Source organism: Scardinius erythrophthalmus, assembly GCF_964197995.2.
Source record: "Scardinius erythrophthalmus genome assembly, contig: HAP1_SCAFFOLD_58, whole genome shotgun sequence".
NCBI lineage: Eukaryota > Metazoa > Chordata > Actinopteri > Cypriniformes > Leuciscidae > Scardinius > Scardinius erythrophthalmus.
The window spans coordinates 405,582-415,393 of record NW_028296535.1 but is presented as its reverse complement, the minus strand read 5'-3'; positions in this window follow the sequence as shown (position 1 = coordinate 415,393).

Below are 9,812 nucleotides of genomic sequence, written 5' to 3'. Positions count from 1 at the left end.
TTCTTATTAGGGGCCAAGCACCGAAGGTGCGGAGGCACCTATTGTTTTCGTTCCCGTTCTTATTATTATTATTATTATTATTATTCTTCCTTCTTCCGACTGGGAGTCTATGGCAGCCCATAGAACCGATTGCGGGAAAGTTGTTTTGGTTTGACATTCTGATAGAGGACCGTCTCAACATTAAATACACCAATTTTGGTGTTTCTAAGTCATTCCCTCTAGCGCCACCACCTGTCCAAAATTTCACTTTTATTTTGCTAATAACTTTTGAACCGTAAGGCCAATCAGCGAAATTCTTTTTTCCACTGATTCCTGAGCTCATGGCGATTCGATTGCACCCTATGACGTCATTTGCCGTCATAAAAATATGGCCGCCATCTTGAATTTTCAAAAAAAGCTACTTTTTCGAACTCGTCCTAGACGGTTTGTCCGATTTGCACGAAAATTGAACCAGATCATCTTCAGGTAGTGCTGACAAAAAGTTATGGAATTCAAATGGATTCGTCAAACCGTTTTCGATAAACGCACGAATACATTTTACGTAGCGCTAGCAAAAACAGTCGTAAGGCCGTATCTCCGCAACGGTTTATCGTATTCAGACCAAACTTGGTACTTGTACTCACAAGCATGACCTGAGGCTACATGCTGTGTTTCGGCGCAGCGCCACCTACTGGTCCGGAGATATGAAAAATGGCTATTTTTGCTTATAACTTCTGAACAGTTTGTCCAAAAATCATACAATTGGTCTCGTTAGATTCAGGGCAACATGCCGAGTCGACTGATATCCAATTTGACCATATCGGTCATTTTGGCTGTCGGCCATTTTGAATTTTGTGCTAAAATTCTGTATTTTATGAACGCATGAACGGATTGTTACGAAACGTGGTATGGGTCATCAGCACAATGCCCTGAATGAGCCTGAGAAGTTTCGAAACAGCGCCACCTAGTGGTGAATTTTTTTTTTCAAATGCTTATAACTTTGGGTGTGGTCGACTTATTTTCACGAAACTCATCTTTTTAGACTCCTGAATCATTGCCGAGTCCTACGATACCAAACATGCTAGGTTTTGCCTTACGGTTTGTGTAGCGTTGTGATTTAGCGCTTAAAAAACATTTGGCTATATCTTTGAAACCGCTAGTCCGATCGAGACGAAACCACCGTCAGAAGTTTGGAAACATAGGTCGATAGCTATACGCCAATGCCCAAATGCGAAAATATTGATGTTTAGGGGTACTAATTTCCAATCAAAGTCATGTGTCAGTCATTTTTTTCGTGTTTTTTCATATAAATGTCTATAACTCCGAAGCAAATTGAGATTTTTGCACCAAAATCGACACATATATGTATGGGCTCACTCTGAGGACACATAAAAAAAATGGTGGGACTGAGCCTCTTGGTGGCGCTATAATAGAACAAAACATGAAATTCCCATTGACTTCAATGCAGTTTTGTGAAATAAAATGCTATACTAAACAAATGCATTGGTGTAATATTACGAAACTCAGAATGTGCCATCAGCACCATCCCCTGAAGGTACCCAAAATATTTAGAGACAGCGCCACCTAGTGGTCAAAAGTTATAACAACATTTCCAAAACTGCTAATAACTTTTGAATACATCGGCCTATGTAAATGCCACTGGTCTTAATAGATTCCTTGGGTCAAGCCGAGAACATAGATACCAAATTTTCCTTATTTGGTCAAACTTCTTGTCCGCCATCTTGATTTTCATTCAAAACCTACTTTTTCGAACTCCTCCTAGACCGTTTGTCCAATTTTCACCAAAATCGAATCGTATCATCTCCAGACTGTGCTGACTAAAAGTTATGGATTTCGTGTCTATAGACGAAACCGTTTTCGTATAGCGTAGCAGCAAACTTGAGGCATGATGCTAAAAGCACTATTCAGGCTTTATCTCTGCAATGCCTTGACATATTGACACCAAACTTTGTATGTGTCATTGTCACTTCACTCTGACCACATCACATCACATTTGTAACTGCGCCACCTATTGGTCGAAAGTGATAATCCATTAAATCATATTTTGAATGACTTTTTATATGATTTTTCAGCCATTTCGCCTAAAATCCTCTTTAAATGTATTTAATTGCTCATTGTTGCAGATGGTCTGACACCTTCAGCCATGTTGGCATATCCTGTCATCTGCTTGCGCTTGGCCCCGATAATTGCTGCTTGCAGCTATATTTATTATTATTAGGGGCCAAGCACCGAAGGTGCGGAGGCACCTATTGTATCTGTTCTGTTTCTTATTATTATTATTATTATTATTATTATTATTATTCTTCCGCCATGGGAGTCTATGGCAGCCCATAGAACCGATTGCGGGAAAGTTGTTTTGGTTTGACATTCTGATAGAGGACCGTCTCAACATTAAATACACCAATTTTGGTGTTTCTAAGTCATTCCCTCTAGCGCCACCACCTGTCCAAAGTTTCACTTTTATTTTGCTAATAACTTTTGAACCGTAAGGCCAATCAGCGAAATTCTTTTTTCCTCTGATTCCTGAGCTCATGGCGATTCGATTGCACCCTATGACGTCATTTGCCGTTATAAAAATATGGCCGCCATCTTGAATTTTCAAAAAAAGCTACTTTTTCGAACTCGTCCTAGATGGTTTGTCCGATTTGCACGAAAATTGAACCAGATCATCTTCAGGTAGTGCTGACAAAAAGTTATGGAATTCAAATGGATTCGTCAAACCGTTTTCAATAAACGCACAAATACATTTTACGTAGCGCTAGCAAAAACAGTCGTAAGGCCGTATCTCCGCAACGGTTTATCGTATTCAGACCAAACTTGGTACTTGTACTCACAAGCATGACCTGAGGCTACATGCTGTGTTTCGGCGCAGCGCCACCTACTGGTCCGGAGATATGAAAAATGGCTATTTTTGCTTATAACTTCTGAACAGTTTGTCCAAAAATCATACAATTGGTCTCGTTAGATTCAGGGCAACATGCCGAGTCGACTGATATCCAATTTGACCATATCGGTCATTTTGGCTGTCGGCCATTTAGAATTTTGTGCTAAAATTCTGTATTTTATGAACGCATGAACGGATTGTTACGAAACGTGGTATGGGTCATCAGCACAATGCCCTGAATGAGCCTGAGAAGTTTCGAAACAGCGCCACCTAGTGGTGAATTTTTTTTTTCAAATGCTTATAACTTTGGGTGTGGTCGACTTATTTTCACGAAACTCATCTTTTTAGACTCCTGAATCATTGCCGAGTCCTACGATACCAAACATGCTAGGTTTTGCCTTACGGTTTGTGTAGCGTTGTGATTTAGCGCTTAAAAAACATTTGGCTATATCTTTGAAACCGCTAGTCCGATCGAGACGAAACCACCGTCAGAAGTTTGGAAACATAGGTCGATAGCTATACGCCAATGCCCAAATGCGAAAATATTGATGTTTAGGGGTACTAATTTCCAATCAAAGTCATGTGTCAGTCATTTTTTTCGTGTTTTTTCATATAAATGTCTATAACTCCGAAGCAAATTGAGATTTTTGCACCAAAATCGACACATATATGTATGGGCTCACTCTGAGGACACATAAAAAAAATGGTGGGACTGAGCCTCTTGGTGGCGCTATAATAGAACAAAACATGAAATTCCCATTGACTTCAATGCAGTTTTGTGAAATAAAATGCTATACTAAACAAATGCATTGGTGTAATATTACGAAACTCAGAATGTGCCATCAGCACCATCCCCTGAAGGTACCCAAAATATTTAGAGACAGCGCCACCTAGTGGTCAAAAGTTATAACAACATTTCCAAAACTGCTAATAACTTTTGAATACATCGGCCTATGTAAATGCCACTGGTCTTAATAGATTCCTTGGGTCAAGCCGAGAACATAGATACCAAATTTTCCTTATTTGGTCAAACTTCTTGTCCGCCATCTTGATTTTCATTCAAAACCTACTTTTTCGAACTCCTCCTAGACCGTTTGTCCGATTTTCACCAAAATCGAATCGTATCATCTCCAGACCGTGCCGACTAAAAGTTATGGATTTCGTGTCGATAGACGAAACCGTTTTCGTATAGCGCAGCAGCAAAGTTGAGGCATGATGCTAATAGCATTAATTAAGGCTTTATCTCTGCAATGCCTTGACATATTGACACCAAACTTTGTATGTGTCATTGTAACTTCACTCTGACCACATCACATCAGTTTTGTAACTGCGCCACCTATTGGTCGAAAGTGATAATCCATCAAATCATATTTTTATTTATTGTTTCTATGATTTTTCAGGCATTTTGCCTAAAATCCTCTTTAAATGTCTTTAATTGCTCATTGTTGCAGTTGGTCTGACACTTTCAGACATGTCGGCATGTCTTGTCGTCTTATTCAGCTTGGCCCCGGTAATGGCTGCTTGCAGCTATATTTATTATTATTATTATTATTCTTCCGCCATGGGAGTCTATGGCAGCCCATAGAACCGATTGCGGGAAAGTTGTTTTGGTTTGACATTCTGATAGAGGACCGTCTCAACATTAAATACACCAATTTTGGTGTTTCTAAGTCATTCCCTCTAGCGCCACCACCTGTCCAAAGTTTCACTTTTATTTTGCTAATAACTTTTGAACCGTAAGGCCAATCAGCGAAATTCTTTTTTCCTCTGATTCCTGAGCTCATGGCGATTCGATTGCACCCTATGACGTCATTTGCCGTCATAAAAATATGGCCGCCATCTTGAATTTTAAAAAAAAGCTACTTTTTCGAACTCGTCCTAGACGGTTTGTCCGATTTGCACGAAAATTGAACCAGATCATCTTCAGGTAGTGCTGACAAAAAGTTATGGAATTCAAATGGATTCGTCAAACCGTTTTCAATAAACGCACAAATACATTTTACGTAGCGCTAGCAAAAACAGTCGTAAGGCCGTATCTCCGCAACGGTTTATCGTATTCAGACCAAACTTGGTACTTGTACTCACAAGCATGACCTGAGGCTACATGCTGTGTTTCGGCGCAGCGCCACCTACTGGTCCGGAGATATGAAAAATGGCTATTTTTGCTTATAACTTCTGAACAGTTTGTCCAAAAATCATACAATTGGTCTCGTTAGATTCAGGGCAACATGCCGAGTCGACTGATATCCAATTTGACCATATCGGTCATTTTGGCTGTCGGCCATTTTGAATTTTTTGCTAAAATTCTGTATTTTATGAACGCATGAACGGATTGTTACGAAACGTGGTATGGGTCATCAGCACAATGCCCTGAATGAGCCTGAGAAGTTTCGAAACAGCGCCACCTAGTGGTGAATTTTTTTTTTCAAATGCTTATAACTTTGGGTGTGGTCGACTTATTTTCACGAAACTCATCTTTTTAGACTCCTGAATCATTGCCGAGTCCTACGATACCAAACATGCTAGGTTTTGCCTTACGGTTTGTGTAGCGTTGTGATTTAGCGCTTAAAAAACATTTGGCTATATCTTTGAAACCGCTAGTCCGATCGAGACGAAACCACCGTCAGAAGTTTGGAAACATAGGTCGATAGCTATACGCCAATGCCCAAATGCGAAAATATTGATGTTTAGGGGTACTAATTTCCAATCAAAGTCATGTGTCAGTCATTTTTTTCGTGTTTTTTCATATAAATGTCTATAACTCCGAAGCAAATTGAGATTTTTGCACCAAAATCGACACATATATGTATGGGCTCACTCTGAGGACACATAAAAAAAATGGTGGGACTGAGCCTCTTGGTGGCGCTATAATAGAACAAAACATGAAATTCCCATTGACTTCAATGCAGTTTTGTGAAATAAAATGCTATACTAAACAAATGCATTGGTGTAATATTACGAAACTCAGAATGTGCCATCAGCACCATCCCCTGAAGGTACCCAAAATATTTAGAGACAGCGCCACCTAGTGGTCAAAAGTTATAACAACATTTCCAAAACTGCTAATAACTTTTGAATACATCGGCCTATGTAAATGCCACTGGTCTTAATAGATTCCTTGGGTCAAGCCGAGAACATAGATACCAAATTTTCCTTATTTGGTCAAACTTCTTGTCCGCCATCTTGATTTTCATTCAAAACCTACTTTTTCGAACTCCTCCTAGACCGTTTGTCCGATTTTCACCAAAATCGAATCGTATCATCTCCAGACCGTGCCGACTAAAAGTTATGGATTTCGTGTCGATAGACGAAACCGTTTTCGTATAGCGCAGCAGCAAAGTTGAGGCATGATGCTAATAGCATTAATTAAGGCTTTATCTCTGCAATGCCTTGACATATTGACACCAAACTTTGTATGTGTCATTGTAACTTCACTCTGACCACATCACATCAGTTTTGTAACTGCGCCACCTATTGGTCGAAAGTGATAATCCATCAAATCATATTTTTATTTATTGTTTCTATGATTTTTCAGGCATTTTGCCTAAAATCCTCTTTAAATGTCTTTAATTGCTCATTGTTGCAGTTGGTCTGACACTTTCAGACATGTCGGCATGTCTTGTCGTCTTATTCAGCTTGGCCCCGGTAATGGCTGCTTGCAGCTATATTTAGGGGCCAAGCACCGAAGGTGCGGAGGCACCTATTGTTTTCGTTCCCGTTCTTATTATTATTAGGGGCCAAGCACCGAAGGTGCGTAGGCACCTATTGTATCTGTTCCCGTTCTTATTAGGGGCCAAGCACCGAAGGTGCGGAGGCACCTATTGTTTTCGTTCCCGTTCTTATTATTATTATTATTATTAGGAGCCAAGCACCGAAGGTGCGGAGGCACCTATTGTTTTCGTTCCCGTTCTTATTATTATTATTATTAGGGGCCAAGCACCGAAGGTGCGGAGGCACCTATTGTTTTCGTTCGCGTTCTTATTATTATTATTATTAGGGGCCAAGCACCGAAGGTGCGGAGGCACCTATTGTTTTCGTTCGCGTTCTTATTATTATTAGGGGCCAAGCACCGAAGGTGCGGAGGCACCTATTGTTTTCGTTCCCGTTCTTATTATTATTATTATTATTATTATTCTTCCTTCTTCCGACTGGGAGTCTATGGCAGCCCATAGAACCGATTGCGGGAAAGTTGTTTTGGTTTGACATTCTGATAGAGGACCGTCTCAACATTAAATACACCAATTTTGGTGTTTCTAAGTCATTCCCTCTAGCGCCACCACCTGTCCAAAATTTCACTTTTATTTTGCTAATAACTTTTGAACCGTAAGGCCAATCAGCGAAATTCTTTTTTCCACTGATTCCTGAGCTCATGGCGATTCGATTGCACCCTATGACGTCATTTGCCGTCATAAAAATATGGCCGCCATCTTGAATTTTCAAAAAAAGCTACTTTTTCGAACTCGTCCTAGACGGTTTGTCCGATTTGCACGAAAATTGAACCAGATCATCTTCAGGTAGTGCTGACAAAAAGTTATGGAATTCAAATGGATTCGTCAAACCGTTTTCGATAAACGCACGAATACATTTTACGTAGCGCTAGCAAAAACAGTCGTAAGGCCGTATCTCCGCAACGGTTTATCGTATTCAGACCAAACTTGGTACTTGTACTCACAAGCATGACCTGAGGCTACATGCTGTGTTTCGGCGCAGCGCCACCTACTGGTCCGGAGATATGAAAAATGGCTATTTTTGCTTATAACTTCTGAACAGTTTGTCCAAAAATCATACAATTGGTCTCGTTAGATTCAGGGCAACATGCCGAGTCGACTGATATCCAATTTGACCATATCGGTCATTTTGGCTGTCGGCCATTTTGAATTTTGTGCTAAAATTCTGTATTTTATGAACGCATGAACGGATTGTTACGAAACGTGGTATGGGTCATCAGCACAATGCCCTGAATGAGCCTGAGAAGTTTCGAAACAGCGCCACCTAGTGGTGAATTTTTTTTTTCAAATGCTTATAACTTTGGGTGTGGTCGACTTATTTTCACGAAACTCATCTTTTTAGACTCCTGAATCATTGCCGAGTCCTACGATACCAAACATGCTAGGTTTTGCCTTACGGTTTGTGTAGCGTTGTGATTTAGCGCTTAAAAAACATTTGGCTATATCTTTGAAACCGCTAGTCCGATCGAGACGAAACCACCGTCAGAAGTTTGGAAACATAGGTCGATAGCTATACGCCAATGCCCAAATGCGAAAATATTGATGTTTAGGGGTACTAATTTCCAATCAAAGTCATGTGTCAGTCATTTTTTTCGTGTTTTTTCATATAAATGTCTATAACTCCGAAGCAAATTGAGATTTTTGCACCAAAATCGACACATATATGTATGGGCTCACTCTGAGGACACATAAAAAAAATGGTGGGACTGAGCCTCTTGGTGGCGCTATAATAGAACAAAACATGAAATTCCCATTGACTTCAATGCAGTTTTGTGAAATAAAATGCTATACTAAACAAATGCATTGGTGTAATATTACGAAACTCAGAATGTGCCATCAGCACCATCCCCTGAAGGTACCCAAAATATTTAGAGACAGCGCCACCTAGTGGTCAAAAGTTATAACAACATTTCCAAAACTGCTAATAACTTTTGAATACATCGGCCTATGTAAATGCCACTGGTCTTAATAGATTCCTTGGGTCAAGCCGAGAACATAGATACCAAATTTTCCTTATTTGGTCAAACTTCTTGTCCGCCATCTTGATTTTCATTCAAAACCTACTTTTTCGAACTCCTCCTAGACCGTTTGTCCAATTTTCACCAAAATCGAATCGTATCATCTCCAGACTGTGCTGACTAAAAGTTATGGATTTCGTGTCTATAGACGAAACCGTTTTCGTATAGCGTAGCAGCAAACTTGAGGCATGATGCTAAAAGCACTATTCAGGCTTTATCTCTGCAATGCCTTGACATATTGACACCAAACTTTGTATGTGTCATTGTCACTTCACTCTGACCACATCACATCACATTTGTAACTGCGCCACCTATTGGTCGAAAGTGATAATCCATTAAATCATATTTTGAATGACTTTTTATATGATTTTTCAGCCATTTCGCCTAAAATCCTCTTTAAATGTATTTAATTGCTCATTGTTGCAGATGGTCTGACACCTTCAGCCATGTTGGCATATCCTGTCATCTGCTTGCGCTTGGCCCCGATAATTGCTGCTTGCAGCTATATTTAGGGGCCAAGCACCGAAGGTGCGGAGGCACCTATTGTATCTGTTCCGTTTCTTATTATTATTATTATTATTAGGGGCCAAGCACCGAAGGTGCGGAGGCACCTATTGTATCTGTTCCGTTTCTTATTATTATTATTATTATTATTATTATTATTATTCTTCCGCTCTGGGAGTCTATGGCAGCCCATAGAACCGATTGCGGGAAAGTTGTTTTGGTTTGACATTCTGATAGAGGACAGTCCCAACATTAAATACACCAATTTTGGTGATTCTAAGTCATTCCCTCTAGCGCCACCACCTGTCCAAAGTTTCACTTTTACTTTGCTAATAACTTTTGAACCGTAAGGCCAATCAACAAAATTATTTTTTCCTCTGATTCCTGAGCTCATGGCGATTCGATTGCACCCTATGACGTCATTTTCCGTCATAAAAATATGGTCGCCATCTTGAATTTTCAAAAAAAGCTACTTTTTCGAACTCGTCCTAGACGGTTTGTCCGATTTGCACGAAAATTGAACCAGATCATCTTCAGGTAGTGCTGACAAAAAGTTATGGAATTCAAATTGATTCGTCAAACCGTTTTCGATAAACGCACGAATACATTTTACGTAGCGCTAGCAAAAACAGTCGTAAGGCCGTATCTCCGCAACGGTTTATCGTATTCAGACCAAAC